This window comes from Anomalospiza imberbis, chromosome 5 (assembly GCF_031753505.1).
Source record: "Anomalospiza imberbis isolate Cuckoo-Finch-1a 21T00152 chromosome 5, ASM3175350v1, whole genome shotgun sequence".
Lineage (NCBI taxonomy): Eukaryota > Metazoa > Chordata > Aves > Passeriformes > Viduidae > Anomalospiza > Anomalospiza imberbis.
Window position 1 is genome coordinate 48744815 of NC_089685.1, and position 15705 is coordinate 48760519.

Consider the following 15705-nt stretch of genomic DNA (forward strand, 5'->3'; position numbering starts at 1 on the left):
GGCACTGCTCTCTCCATAAAAGCAGCCCTGCTGCCTGGCCATCTGCACTGCCACTGGCTGGGGACAACAGCAGCGTAGCAATCACCATGGTGGGGTTATCTGATAGCCATTAAATGGAATCCAGATTAGCAGAGCAAATACTTGTGAGTCTGCCTGGTGGCTTTGCACTGCAAGACCAAGCTGTGGCGAATCTGGAACTCGGCGCTGGCGTTTTTGTGTTTTCACTCAGGTGCCACCTAAGTGCCCTGGTCCAAGGGGACTTGGAGGAAGCTGAAGTGACACTCTGGTCACATAAAAGCAGTGTTTGGCTGCATATCTGTGTGCATCTTGACCCTTTCAAAGGCAAGGTGAAACTCTCTTACTTTTACACAGGGTTTGTATCTCCTGCTCTTTAAAGGGATACTTTTTTCATCTGCAACATCTATGGATTTAAGCATTTTTTTCTTGTTTCACCTCTCTGTGAGAGATCACAAAGCAGAGCGGGGCTGGACTGAGAAAATAATGTCCTTCCCATTTTTCTAAAATATTAAGAAGGAGCTTTCACGTGTTTAATTTAGACTGCAATTTCTTCACTGGGCTCGTTATTCAGATATTCAGATCCTCAACCTGCAGTACAGCAAGACAGACAATCCAAGATATATCTTGCTCCCAAGCACTAGAGATTAGCATGATTAATTGCATGGAGTCTTCTAACAGCTCACAAGTAACTTTTCTCTCAAAGCTCAATTTTCTCACTAGCTGGAAACAGAAAAAAAAAAGTATTTGTCTGCTGGCAGAAGAATCCCTAGAGGTGAACACACAGGTTTGGCTTTTTTTTTTCCTGAAGGATCCCAAGTGCTGTAGAAGAAGGGCTGTCATGGCCCAGTCTTTATCTTTGGCTGGTGCTGTGGTACCCTTGGTTCTGCTTGAGGGCTGCTGCACTGGCACAGAGCTTGTTACCTCAGTGGAGTGAGAATGAATCTTCCCTCCTCAGAATTATCAGTCAGGGATCTCTTCAGTTGTGTTTTTATCCAGGGCTTCTTCTCAGCCTTCAGAACCTTTCTTTTGGCTGCTGAGAGATCCTACCACCCAAGCACAAGGGAACATGATTAATGGATTTATACATCAGCCTTCCCTGTTCAGCCTGGGCTGACAGGCTGGGATTTCCCACTGTTGCTAAACTGCTCTGGTTATGGACTTTTTAAATTAACTTTTCCCACACATCCTGATAATTACATTTTCCATTTAGCTCCACTGGTCAGTTCTCACTCACACTTGCAGCTTTCTGAAAAGTATTCTTGGGCTGAGACCAACAAAGCAGGCAGCAGAAGTGAGGTGCTCCTATCCCGAAGAACCCTTAATTCCTTCGGGCTTCCCTGAGAAGCTTTGCCTCAGTTTTGAACTTCTGAAAAGCCAGGTGTTCATGCATCCACGATGAATGAGGGCTGGCCAGGTATAAATGATGGAGACATCATACCCTCTAGTGGCAGGAATATCTGTCACTCCAGCATCTTAGGAGAAGCATTCCAGGATTCTGGAGGCTTGTAAGGGACAGCCAAGTAGGTGGTGAACATCACTTAAACTCTTGTGGAGCAATCCTTTATAATATATTGACATCTCAAGAATCAAATAGAAAGATTTGCCCAGAAAACTGAATGTCAAATTCGTGTCCTTAATATAATCAAGAGTCCCCTTTATTGCTGGCTAGTTCAGCACAACATAAACCAGGAATAACTGTAGCAAAGGCAGTTTTTTGTTGTTATTTTCCTATTTTTTCTTTTTTTATTTTTTTAATTTGCTTTGTTCTTAGATAATCTCAGCTGCTAACCAAGAATTACCACTAATTTTATGAAATAATGCAGTTAAGTATCAGACACTTTCCATGCTTGGTTCTCATCAGCAATATATCCTTCAGGGTTAAACAAAAAATAATCCACAGGAAGCAAAGTATCCTAGGTTTTGGCATTATTAAAAATATAAACTTAAAAATTGACTAAGAGCAGGAAGGATTTATCACCTGACATTTGAGCTCATACCCCTCTAGGTAGTTTTGTTCTTTAACAACAACAGTTGCCTCAGCAAAGCCATGGGAGGGATAAGCATGTTTAATTCATGCCTGCTCATATAGAGGAGGTTTCAGAAAGCTGCTTACGAGTTTGCTTTTGAAAGTCTGGTGTTTGGGGTTTGCTCAGCTATTTGCCTAAGGGCAGGATGACATTCCTGTGGCGTGTGCTTTCTTGAATTCCAAATAATATGCTGTAATTTTTTTTTTTTTTGCCTAAAATAAGAGTTAAAAAAAAAAGGAAAACCCCTCCAACTTCAAGAAATAATAAATGATAGCAAAAGATAATAGGGCTTTAACTGGTTCTTCTCTGTGATGAAGCATATATTGTTTCTAAGGTTTGGCAGTGGCAAACTGGTGTAATAACCCATTATTTACTGCAGGGCTGATCCAAATCACCATCCCATTTTCAGGTTCCCCATCACATCTTTCAAAGCAAGGTCATTGCATTTCACCGCTGCTGACAGAGCTGACAGTCACAGATTTGTTGTTGTCACATGTCAGTCTATTAATTTCACTTTGAGCTACTTAAGCTAGCATTTTGCAATTAATTAGACACATCTGGCTATTTTCTGCTCTGTTCATTACAGAGCTCCTCTGAAGAGGATTGACTCAAAGGTGGTGATCAGTTTTATTGCTTCTTCTGCTCTTGCCACGAGCTAGAATGCTTCAGTGAACCCCATCACCACAGGCACACCAGTCTGCACTAATTATTGCACAGCCACTCATGTGTCAGCACTGGCCAATGAAGAAAACAGTAATTCTAAAATAATTAAATAAAATAAATATATTTTCTTTTGCCATTCAAAAATAGCATGAAACGTCCAGGTGTCTTCAGCCATAATGTTGTGTCCTTGTCAAGAGCCAGATTAATCAACATATGAAATGTGGAGTTTTCAAGGATTTCTTTTCTAGATCTGTGCTAATGGTCCAGCTGCAAGCTTTGGTCCCACATGGCAGGCTGGGGACATGCATTTGTGTGCCTCCCCTGTGCCACCCCACCAGGGAGCCAAGGGTTAAATCTCAGAAAAGGCTCTGACTTGCACAAACAGGGACCAACATCTCTCCTAAAATGATATGGGGTAATAATCATTGGGACATAATACAGACACTAATAAATGGCATCTGGGGAAAGACAAGAGATCCCTCAAGGTGCCCTTTGGGGGAAAAAAACTAAGATGACTTTTTTGTTCTATTAGGCATCAGAGATTCTGCCCAGTTAAGCCTCATGGCACAAAGCCAGTAGGAATCATGCTTCAGTAGTCCTACTGCTTGTGAAATGGCTAATTTCACAATGTATTTGGAAATCCTTATTAAGGATAACGTTGTTTACCCTCCTTTACAAGGAGAGTTCAAAATCCTTGTTATTGTTCAAAATCCTCATTAAAAGGTTATCATACACTGAGTGAAAAATAACAAAACTGAGAGCAAGGAGCAGGTCTGGCCATGTGGGTGTGATGTAAGAGAAGGAAAAATTCAAAGACTTGGGCAAGAAGTAGAGAAGAGACATTAAGGAAACAAAAACTCATCAGGGAAAGAAGATTCCTAGAGAAAAGGAAAAAGGATTGAGGACATCCACTGGCAGGGCTGAGGGATGTGAAAACACACAAGGGACAGGTGAGGTGTGAGAACTGAATATGGTTGGAAAGACAAGGTGCCAAGACCAAGAGAAAAGGCCTGAGTTTTACTTTTGGAGCTTGGCTGATGTGGCACTGGAACTCTTCCTGCTTCCAAGAAAATCTGTCAGCAACTGAAAATATTCCAGGGTCCAAACTCCCCTGGCTTTTTGCAGCAGGTAGGAAAAAAAAAAAAAGCCTGGATAGGCTACAAGTTCAAAATGGCCTTTCAAGATGTACTTGTTTTTCCAAGAAATGTGGGCATTTCTCATGGCCTGCACTTTTTTCAAATAGCAAACTAAAGCAGGCCCTGCTCCCTTTTTAGTTAATAGCAGTCATTCAATTGAAGTTGAGGGACTCAGTCCAGAATGAGGCAAAACACTGATGCTCCTCTAGGTAGCTACACTGGCCATAAAAGCCACTTATAAGACAAATAAAATTACCAACAATCAGTGTCCTGGCTATCACCTTATGCTACTTCTTGAGATATTGCTAGAATAAACCATATGCCAAGCAAAAAGTCTTTAAAGAAAGGCAAAAATGCCTCATGGGCAGAAAGGAGTGAGGAAAATATATGAGAAACATCCAGCAGACACAAGGTGAGAGCAGGAGGAAGGAGAGGCAGGGCTCCAGGCACCCAACCAGAGATTCCCTGCAGCCCATGGAGAGGGCCACTATGCTGATTGTCTAAATCCTATGAGCCAAGCCTCTTCATGAAAAGTTCCATTAGAAAATGAGAGTAATAAAATTTCAATTACTTGGTACCACAGCTTATGAACTGATGAAGGTGTGGAGTCATGTTCTTTTCCCAGCCATTTCTTTTCTTCTCTTAGGGAAAAATATGTTCTTTAATTTTCTCTGAGTATTTCACTACATTCTCTACAGCATTCCAGAAATCATTGGTAGATTTTTAAGACACTTTTGTGCCAGCACCAATTCTACCCCTCCCTCTGTATTAAAAGAACCTGTTTTCTATTCCTAGATATTTTTTCTCCTCAGACATTTTTGCTAAAATCTGTAATTTCTTCATCGAGGTGCTTTGACAAAGAAATTAATATAAAAATCTGGCTCAGCAATGGTGTGGCCAGCAGGAGCAGGGCAGTGATTGTCCCCTCTGTCCAGTGGGCAGTGGTGAGACCACACCTCAAATCCTGTGTCCAGTTCTGGGCCTGTCACTACTAAATAACATTGAGTTCTTCACTGAAAGGCAGGAATGGGCTGTCCAGGGAGGTGGTGGAGTCCCCATCCATGAAGAAATGACTGGATGTGACCCTCAGTGCTCTGGACAGCTGACAAGGTGGGGATTGGTCAAAACTTGGACTTGATGATCGTGGAGGTCTTTTCAAACCTTGATGATGCTGTGACAAATACAAGATTCATATACTTTCTTGTTGAATTCAATGTAGTGCTTTTACTCTGTACTCAGATTTCTTTTTATATGAGGTGGGTCTTTTTCCTCCTCCCTTCTTTTTTTTTTTTTTTTTTTTTTTTTTCTTCCCTTAATTCAGGAGCTGCTGCAGAGACAATTTTTATCAGATCAAATATCAACTGCCAGGCTGAACTTGAACTGGCCCATTAGACTGTCTCTTCAAAAGAAGGTTGTCAGAAAGGGAGTGAACATGTGAGCCACACTACTCTGAGTATATCCCTCTTTCTTAGCCACAATAATTTTATTTTCACCAATGCAACCTCAGCAGAGAGATAGAGTTTCCAGGAACAGCTAAAAGGGACAGCAGGTTCCAAGTTGGAACAAAGGATAGCCTTGCTTAATAGTCTGCTGATTTCTACTGGGTGTAACCTAGGCACTGGGATCCAGGGAAAGAAGAGCATCAAACTGAGTTTATTGGCTCCTGACAAGGCATTGCCAAAGTCTGGATGGAGCTGGAAAATCCCTGGCCTCCCACAGAGGATTCTATCACTTTAGGGAAAGAGATCAGGATCATTAACCTAATTTCCTGTGTTTTATTGAAATCAGTTCCACACCACGACCTTCAAGATAGGTGGACTGTGTTAAAAACAAGTCAAAAGAAAGCTAAACCCAGCAAGGGCATCAATCTGATTCTGGATAAGAGGAGGCTATATAAAGTACTAGAAAGAGAAAAGTTTCCCTCAACGTTTGTTTGCAACATGGGAATCCATCTATCTTTCATTAACTTAGACAATTTTTTCCATTTGGAACTTTTTTTCCCTAGTTCTTCTTGTTCAATCCCTTGTGTCCTGCATTCTTCTCCTCCTTTCTCATTTCCAGAGCTGCTTCTTCCTTGCTCCATTTTTCCACATTTTAACAGTGCAGAGAAGTAGTCACACAGTACTGGACAGACAGAAGCATATTTAGGGACTATCAGTGGAGTTAATATGGAACAGGTGGGAAAAAACTCACATTAAAATAACAGCAATCTGTCTAAGGTCCAGTTCCCTGCATTTACAACTGGATTAAATTGTGTTTCACTCTCTGAGACGTAGCAGAGAGTCTGGGTCTGCTCTGCCCACTGCTATTGAGGGATCTTCCTTTCCTGCAGGCAGTAAAATATCTGGCAGAGATCTCAGGGAAACAGTTTTTTTGCCTTATCTCGTATGAGGTGTAAGACAACTGCCCCATGTTAGAAAAGCCCAAAGACAAGTTGAAACACATGGAAATGTTCTAATGAAAGGCAAATATAAGATGTTTCAAGCATTTGAAAAATAAGGAATTGCATGATTATGTTGTTAATGGTAGTCCATAACAAAATAATGATGGTTATCTAATGAAATTCAGATGCAGGAAGCTTCAAAATGTGAAAAGCTCTAAAAAATAATGTAAGGCTAAAGTACAGTGAGAAACTAAGAGGCAGAGAAGCCAAAAATTTAATCAAATTCAGAAAAAGATTGAATATTCATATGAATATTCATAACAATTTTAAAATACAACAAATATTTTGTCACACAACAGATCAAGATTTTAACAGGAGAGGGAGAGGAGAGGAGAGGAGAGGAGAGGAGAGGAGAGGAGAGGAGAGGAGAGGAGAGGAGAGGAGAGGAGAGGAGAGGAGAGGAGAGGAGAGGAGAGGAGAGGAGAGGAGAGGAGAGGAGAGGAGAGGAGAGGAGAGGAGAGGAGAGGAGAGGAGAGGAGAGGAGAGGAGAGGAGAGGAGAGGAGAGGAGAGGAGAGGAGAGGAGAGGAGGCTGGAAGAGCTAAAAACCAAGGGAAAACAAAAGCTCCTCCATCTTAAAAAAAAAAAAAAAAAAGTAGAATCCCCTGAAGAAAAAGAAAAAAATCCAAGAAAAACTAATCCCTTCTAAAAGATTTACATCATTAAATCATTCCAAACAGGTCCTCTGCCAGACTCCACTCCCTTGTAGTAACATCAATAGAATGATTCACTTTCACTGAGTCAAGAGCTTGGAGGTTGCCAGTAACCACTGTATTTCATGGGCTTTTCAAAGTCAGTAGGAAACAGCAAATTAAGGATCAGTTAAAGCTTTTATATACATGAGGCTTTTATATACATGCCACAGTATAGAGGAGGGATCACACATCCTTGCAATTGCGGTGGCTTCCAAACACACCACACTGATGGAGAGCTCCAGTGGTTTATGGAAAGAGATGTTTCCCCTTGTTCCTGGATGTAACTCACACATTGCTCCTGCTTTGATCTGGCTTTCTTCTCCTACCCCCCAAAAATACTTCCAGGTTGTTGACAGTGCCCATCACATATAAATTTCTGTCTTTCCACTCTTTCCCTGGACATTAACAGGTGCAACAAGGGAGAAGGAGGGATTCTTCTAAGCCTTTTCCCCATTTATTACACCTGCACATAGCTCAATGCACAAAGTCCTTCAGAAGCTGGTATAGAATCACAGAATAATTTAGTTTGGAAAGACTTGTGGCCCCTGAGCAGACCATGAGTAAATATTGAATTTGAGCCCTTGCTCAGGGCTTTATCCAGTCAAATTTTGAACAGCTCCAAGGACAGAGACTTCACAATTACTCTGGGAAACTGTGCCAGTGCTTGATCGCCCTTGTAGTCCTTTAATCTGATCAGGCTTTCTTTAGCTTTAACAAGACTTAACAAACTGGGAAAAGGAAACAAATCCCTCTGTAGTTTCCAGATGTACCATTGGAAAGACCTTGATGACTTTCCATACTAAATGAGACTCATTTGACTTAGTTTCCATGTCTCCTCTACATGGCCCCCTTAGCACCTACAACACCCCAATTTTAGGAGAGATGCCATTGGCAACACATCCATGGGCCAGAGCTGTTTCCCTGTAAGAGTCACTCCAGCCTTGACTCCGAGGGCACAGCCTGCACTAAGAGTTGCTGGTTGATCTCAATCCCTTCCCCAAGGGAGCAGGATTACAAGATTAGCTGATTACCCTGCTGCAGGGACTGGGGATTTAGCAGGAATCCAGCAGTGGTCTGGCTGGCATCAATGTTTATATACTACAAACAGTTGTATGTGAAACCACTGCAAACTGTTTTCCTTATACCCTGCATTTGCTACAGCTTGATACAGATATTATGTTCTAGCCTTGGCATTGTTAATTTGAACCTTGACACTCTTCATTAAAATAAAAATGATAAATCAAATCAGTTCTAGTGTACAGAAACCCAAATTTCAGTTTTCAAATATGCCAAACAGTAAGAATCTATTTAATTAACAGCAGCAGGGAAAAGTGTTTTAATGTGCACAGTTTTTAGGTTTTTTCTTAACTATTTGGCATCAGTTTAGCTGTTCTGGATGTCCTGGTTTAATAAGTCATTCTGGACAGGGAAAAAGTCTCAACACCACTAATACTGTTCAGAACAACTTAAATCAGGGAGGAATCCTCAAATTTGGTGATTTTCCTCCCTATATTGGCTGCTCCTAAACCCATCCTCATAATGCTTGTACCAAACCAGGTTTCAGCAAAACAACAGAGAGGAAGAATCAGCCAGCAGCAGCTCAGGACCAGCTGCTGTGGGATTCCACCTCAATTTTCTCCATTGAGGAAACCAAGTCTTTCCTGGGATGAGCTGTGACACAGGCACATTGAACTTACTGCCTTTTCTGTTCCTCCTCTCAGCTCTTTCCACACATGTAAATACAGACAGATTTGACCTTGGTTTCCAAACCACAGCAATTCTACAGAGTCCTGGATAGTTCTGAGAGGATTAGAAAGGCTGGGGAGTGCTGGAAAAAAAGAGTTCCTCAGGAGATATGAAGATTGCAATGATTTCTGCCCAGACAAACCTTTCTGGGTTTGGTTCCCAGCTTCACAGTGTGCATGCTGGGGAAGTTCTGTTGTTACATTAAAAAAAAACCAAAAAAACCCACAAAAAACAACAACAACAAACAAACAAACAAACAAAAAACCCACTAAAAAACCCCACAAAAAGCCAGCAACAGGAAGAAAAATGTATTTATGAGTGGGTGATTAAAACTTCTTTTATTGTGCTGGTGGATAGAGCTGTCCTAACTTAACAGAAGGTGCTCAGAACTCCAAGCATTTAAGAATATTTTCCTTAGGAACATGTAGGGCAAGGAGGTGAATCTGAACTAGAGGAGAGGTCAGGCTTAGTCACCTCATTTTCTATCCCTCCCACTGGAGTCTAGGGACTTAGACCTTTTCCTTTCATCACTGAAAACAGTGCTTGGCAGAGATCCTGAAATCAGCAAGAGGATGACTCCCAACTTTAAGAGCTTAGAAAACTTCTCTTAAGGTTAGAAAATCAATTTAAAATGCAACTGCTGAGTTTTTAAAATAGCTATCAGGAACAAAATATCCCAAACCATCAACATTTTTATAGGAGTTCAATTTACTTCTTAAAAGCACTATTATTATCTTGTTTTAAAACTCTCTTTTCCTGTTGTTGATGTATCACAAAAAGGCTTTTCCACAGCAGTTTGTCAAAATTTAGATAGACTCCATGTTTTATTTTTCTCCAGGAAGTTTGTGAAAATTACTTTTGGTCCAGCATTGTATGGTAAGATCAAGTTTTCTCTTAACTTACTAAGTGTTCTAATTTAACTTTTCTGGCATTATTCAAAGGCAGCTGAAATGGTAAAATTCAAACTTAACCTATTTATCAGTCTTACTTTTCAAGCCAAATCTAAGAATATATATAAAATTATTTTGAAGGCTTGTCATTTTATAGTTTATTTTCTAAACATGTATATTTAAACTTTTCCACTAATTCCCAAACTTTGCCCCAATCCCTGTATATGGAGATATCCACTCTGCTGTCATTGCTAGACTGTAAATTCTAGAAAAAAAATCTAGAAACTGAGGATTCAATATTCAAATATCAAACCAAAGCAGCAAGAGCTTGATGTATTGTACTGACAAATCCAACTACATTTTTAAATGGAAAAGAAATAAAATCATAAAATACATAATGTTAGATGATCAGTAAAGAGCTGAAACAGTATCTTTGCATGAAAGATGTGCTTATGTTCACAAGTTTCTCAGGCAATACAGCTCCAGTCTAGTGAGCCTTAATGTAACCTCCATGATTTGGTTTTGTAGGATCTACAGTTTAAATTGGAATAGTTAAAAAAATACTTCCTCCCCAAAAGGTATGAGAACAGTTTCTTCCCATTGTGCTTTTAGGTAGAAATCCTGATTTTAAATTGCTTTCAAATGCCTGGTGTTTTAACCAGCTGGAAAGAAATGGGAAGTACCCCAACTCCCTGCTCTTGAATTTTCAGCAGAATCTAGCAGAAAAAGTTGGAATATCCCCACTGGGTCAAAAAAAAATCTTAGTAGATTTTTTCAGATAAAAACTGAGCAATTATTCAGACTTATTTAGAACAATAGCTTAAAAGTTAAAAGTCTCATTTTGGAACAACTCCAGATTTGAGACTAACAGAGTAATAAAGCCAAGAGCTGTGCTTTTACATTTTCCCTCTTGATTAAGGTGTGTTCCACTCCCATTCCCAAGACCTACTCCCTCCATTATGAAATTGGTATTGATCTGCCTCCAAAGCAGAAGCTATTCCTGTGATGAGGAATTTCAGCATGATGAAGGAGATTGACAGGATTGATAGCAATCAGTTATTCACCCCTAGGTGAGGGAATTGGTAACAAAAGTGGCAAGTTAATGAAGAATTAAGAGTTGGATCTGAGATCTGGGAAAAGGTTTCTCCAGAGATTATTAAAAAAACATGGTAAATCTTTCCTCTGGCAACAAAATCACCACCTGAGTTGAAGGGACATCAACAAGGAAGCTAAATGACATCTCCCACCTGCCAACTTTTCACTCAGTGGCTCCTATCAAGTCAGCACAAAAGTATGTCTCTGCAAACGGATTGTGTTCAGTTTCTAAAACAAATAAACATGCAACCAAATGTCTGTTGTGTAAAACACTGCAAGCTGACATCTCCACATCTGCTCCTGACAGCAGTGTTTTACTCTGAGGACAACGGGTCCTCCTCCAGGATGAGGGGCATCTAGGTTGGTGGCAGCCTAGTTGTGGTTTCCAAGTCCCATCTGGGATCTGGGCCAGGGCTGAGAACTCAGGTTAAGGCCTTATACAGGTATTTCTTGTCCCTAATGTCTCACATACCTCTGAAACTCAGAATCTTAGAATCACAGAACCACAGAACCATAAAATGGCCTGGCTTGGAATGGATCTTAAAGATCTTCCAGTTCCAACCCCCTGCCAAGGGCAGGTACACCTTCCACTAGCCCAGGTTTCTCAGAGCTCCATCCAGCCTGGCCTTGGACACTTCCAGGCATGGGCAGCCACATCTTCTCTGGGCAAATGTTCCTCTCCAGCTTCCCTGTAGCCCCTCCAGATATCAGGAGGTGCTCCATGCATCCTTCCCTTCTCCAGGCTGAATAGCCCAAATTTTCCCAGCCTGTCTCCATAGGGAAGGTGCTCCAGTCCCCTTGTCACCTTTGTGGCCTCCTCTGGACTTGCTCCAACAGTTTCACGTTGTAACTTATTCTGGTTTGGTACATAATTTTCCAAACATATTCTGATTTTTTAATACATGAATTTCCAAACACAGGCTCTCCAGACTAGGCCTCTGAGCTGAGCTGAAGTCTCCTTAATCAGAACACACATCAGTAATGTGTTCAAAAGGAGGTTGTCACCCCAGGAGCCTTGTCTTTGGCACACATAGTTCACAATCTGACACTTGTGTGGCAGACTAGAAGTCCCCAAAAAGTGGTCTTTTAGGGACTGTCACTCACATAGTCAGTAGGCTCCATCCTGCTTTAAATCAGCATAAATGTTTAACAACATTTTTCTTTATGTCACATTGAAACATGAATGAAGAAACATGGCAAGGAGCAGAACAACTTCTAAAACAAAGACCTGGATGTTCCTGCTTTCTAAGGACTAAATCCTGAGCTTAGTGAGCTCAGCCTGCTCTGTTTCCAGGAGACAGCTCCTATCCTCTCCTTAAACTAAGAGGTATCAGTTCCCAGAGCCAAATTCCCAGAATTCGGGATCCAATGAGAATACAGACAAAGAAAATAATCTGTCAAGACACTTGGCATAACATAACACATAAGCATGGAAATTCTTCCCACTTTGGCATATTCTGTTATTCATCACAAAGGGGAAAAAAAGGCTGTTTTCAATGGCTCATAGAGAATCTCTCTCACCTACACTGATGCATGTCACTCTCAGGCCTTCTTTAAGTAAAGACAGAAACAACGCAGATATGTACAAAGCAGTCCTTCTGAGTGTTGCAAGGAAAGACTGATAGAACTGGAATTGTTCAGGAGAAAACAAGAATTCAGGGTGACCTCATTCCAGGACCTGAAAGGAGCCCACAGGAAAGATGGAGAGAGACAAGGGCCTGGAGTGACAGGACAAGGGGGAATGGCTTCACACTGACAGAGAGCAGGTTTAGATTGGATATTGGGAAGAAATTTTTCCCTGTGAGGGTGGAGAGGCCCTGGCTCAGGATGCCCAGAGCAGCTGTGGCTGCCCCATCCCTGGAAGTGTTCCAGGCCAGGCAGGGTGGTGCTCTGAGCAAGCTGGGCTAATGGAAGGTGTCCCTGCCCATGGCAGGAGGGGTGGAACTTCTTTGAAGTTTTTTCCAACCCAAATCATTCATGAATCTATGACCTTATGGAAGTGGTGTGTTAATCTCAGCAGTTCAATCATCTTTGTCAGCCAGTGTCTTCCCCTCTGCTTTTGTCACCTCTGCTCTACAGAACAGCTGTGAGATAATATGAACAGGGACATAAGGTTTTAGCACTATTTCCCCTAATCCCCCTTTATTAGAGCAAATCCCTGTATTCTCAGGGATTAGGGTCAGGCAAGGTCTGTTGAGCTCTCAGCCACACTGCTGCTGGTCCTGACACTAGGACATGGAATGGAGAGCAAAAAGAAATTCTTTACACCCAAATCAGAGATCAGACATTAAATGGCTCAAAGTACCATATGCCAAAACCTCTTTAGTGCCTGATGAACAGTTCCTATGAGTGCTGTCCTAGGGATAGCCACTGATTTATCTTGATTATTTCAAGCTTCTTTTATAGAAGCTCCAGGTTTCCTGAAGCAGAAATTTCTCCTCAGCAAATAGACAGAGTAGCAGCACAGGCTCAAAAGACAAACACCAGAGAATATAATCTGTGCCCAGCAGCCACACCACCTCTGGTTTGCTGGGGTTTTTTATGTGCTGATAATAAAAAATCTTGCTACATTTTAAATGTGAGAACCATGTGTGGATGATAGGTATTCCCAGACAGAGGGCACAGTAAGACCAGAGTGCATTTTCCTCAGACAGTCTGCCCTAAGTTGCAGCTTGAGTACCTGTCTGAGAGCAGATGACCAGATCACAGGAGGAATGAGGAGCAGCTGGATGGGTATCTTCTCTGTGTGTGGGTGGTCATCTGACCCTGTCTGGACACCAGGTGCCCACCAAAGCTGTACTCTCACTCCCTTGCTCAACTGGACAGTGGAGAGAAAATATAACAAAAGGCTCATGGGTTGAGATAAAGTCAGGGAGAGATCAGGCACCACTTACTGTTCTGGGACCAAACAGACTCAGCTTGGGGAAATCAGTTCAGTTATGTACCAGTCAAATCAGAGTAGGATAATGAGAAATAAAGCAAATCCTGAAAATAATTTCCTCCTGCCTCTCCCTCCTTTCCAGACTCTACATCCTGCCCCTCAGTGGAGTAGGGAGATGGGGAGTAGGAGTTATGGTCAGTTGACCATGTTGTTTCTGTTGCTGCTTCCTCCTCAAGGAGGGGAGTCCTTCTCCTGCTCCAGAGTGGGGTCTCTGTCTTGGAGGACATGAACTTCTCCAGCATGAGTCCTTCCTGTGGTCTGCAGTTCCTCACTAACTGCTCCAGCATGGGTCCCTTCCATGGGGGTCAGTCCTTCAGGAACAGACTGCTCCAGCCTGGGCTTTTTCCACAGGGTCACAAGTGCTGCCAGCAAATCTGCTCCAGCCTGGGATCCTCTTTCCACAGAAGTCTGCTCCAGTGTGGGCTTCCCTCAGGGTCACAGCATCCTTTGGGTATCACCCTGCTCCAGGGGCTGAAGGTGGATCTCTGCACCCCTGTGGGCTGCACCATGAGCTGCAGATAAATCCCAGCTCCGGCGCCTCTGCTCCCTCCTCACTACCCTGGGTGTCTTCAGGGGTATTCATCACACATCTTCTCACTCCTCTCTTCTCTGGCCACAATTACCTCTGCACAACATCTTTACTTACTTCTTAAAAAATGTTTTGGCAGAGGTGCTCCCACCGTTCCTGATCTGCTCAGCCTTGGCCAACGGCACATCCAACTTGGAGCTGCCTGGAATTGGTTATCTCGGACATGGAGGAAGCTTCCAGCAGCTCCTCACGGAAGCCACCCCTGGGGCCCCCCTACTACCAAAACCTGGCCATGTAAACCCCATGCAGTGTGTGGGCCCCTGGGAGAGAATATATATGACAGAGCCAAATTGTAATCAGCCAACTGGAGAATAAAACAGATTTAACTCCATGAGGTATAGCCTGTGCTGGAAATAAAACACCTGTGCTGAAAGGAGGCTCTCCATGGAGCAGAAAACAAACAGATAAGCCTTGAAATTCTGTTATCCAGAGCATTATTTCTCCTTTACTCGTGCTAAGAACTAAAGATGGCTTTTGCTCTTCTCTCTTCTCCATGAGATGTCATCATCTCTCTCCTGCCAAAGACAAACTCTTACCTACCCGTGGCTTCCAGTTCTTAAAAATGATTACATTTTCAAAGAAAGAGGAGCAAAATTCCAGAGCCTCCTTCTCCTGAGTGTCCTTATCACTAACATATGAGGTCATGTTTACATCTTACCTCCCTCTTCTGAAGAACATTTAGGAAGACTGTCAAAAAGACAGCTTCAGCAATGAAGCCCATGCCAGAGCAACTGGCAATTATGACATGAACCAGGGTATGGGAGACTGTCCCAGAAGGGCTTGGAAATTTAGTCTCCCATATGCCTGGTGAGTGTCCTAAATTTTAATTTTTCCAAATGGGAATCTGGGCCTGGAGATACAGATGAAAATTAAAATATCTCTAAAAAGGGAGGAAGGAAGGAAGGAAGGAAGGAAGGAAGGAAGGAAGGAAGGAAGGAAGGAAGGAAGGAAGGAAGGAAGGAAGGAAGGAAGGAAGGAAGGAAGGAAGGAAGGAAGGAAGGAAGGAAGGAAGGAAGGAAGGAAGGAAGGAAGGAAGGAAGGAAGGAAGGAAGGAAGGAAGGAAGGAAGGAAGGAAGGAAGGAAGGAAGGAAGGAAGGAAGGAAGGAAGGAAGGAAGGAAGGAAGGAAGGAAGGAAGGAAGGAAGGAAGGAAGGAAGGAAGGAAGGAAGGAAGGAAGGAAGGAAGGAAGGAAGGAAGGAAGGAAGGAAGGATCACAGTGACACTCCAGTCACACACACTTCACCTGGGAAGACCATGCCCTTCCCCAGTGCAGTTCCAACATTAGGCAGTCTCAGATATTGATTGCCAGATGTTTCCTCCTCTCACTCCCAGCCTGGCAAACCCTCTAGCATGCTTTTGGTGGAGCTATTCTCCCTCGTGAGACAGGGAAAAGAGGCAGGCCTTCCTAGATAAACCTGTGATAAAGAGGTGTTTATCACATAGTTCTGCAATTTCTCATGTATCT

The 15705-nt window shown here is 42.4% G+C and overlaps 1 protein-coding gene and 1 long non-coding RNA gene across 2 annotated transcripts in view; both read right to left on the reverse strand.

Annotated features, from left to right (window-relative positions):
* The window catches only part of LOC137474225 (potassium voltage-gated channel subfamily A member 5-like), a 159497-nt gene that overhangs the window by 34664 nt on the left and 109128 nt on the right, over positions 1–15705 (reverse strand). The gene's annotated exons all lie outside the window — the stretch shown is intronic.
* On the reverse strand, positions 9889–12391 carry LOC137475010 (uncharacterized). Its single transcript, XR_010999630.1, has 2 exons — positions 12237–12391; positions 9889–11114 (listed from the first exon to the last, which is right to left on the reverse strand). It is a non-coding gene; the product is annotated as an uncharacterized lncRNA (long non-coding RNA).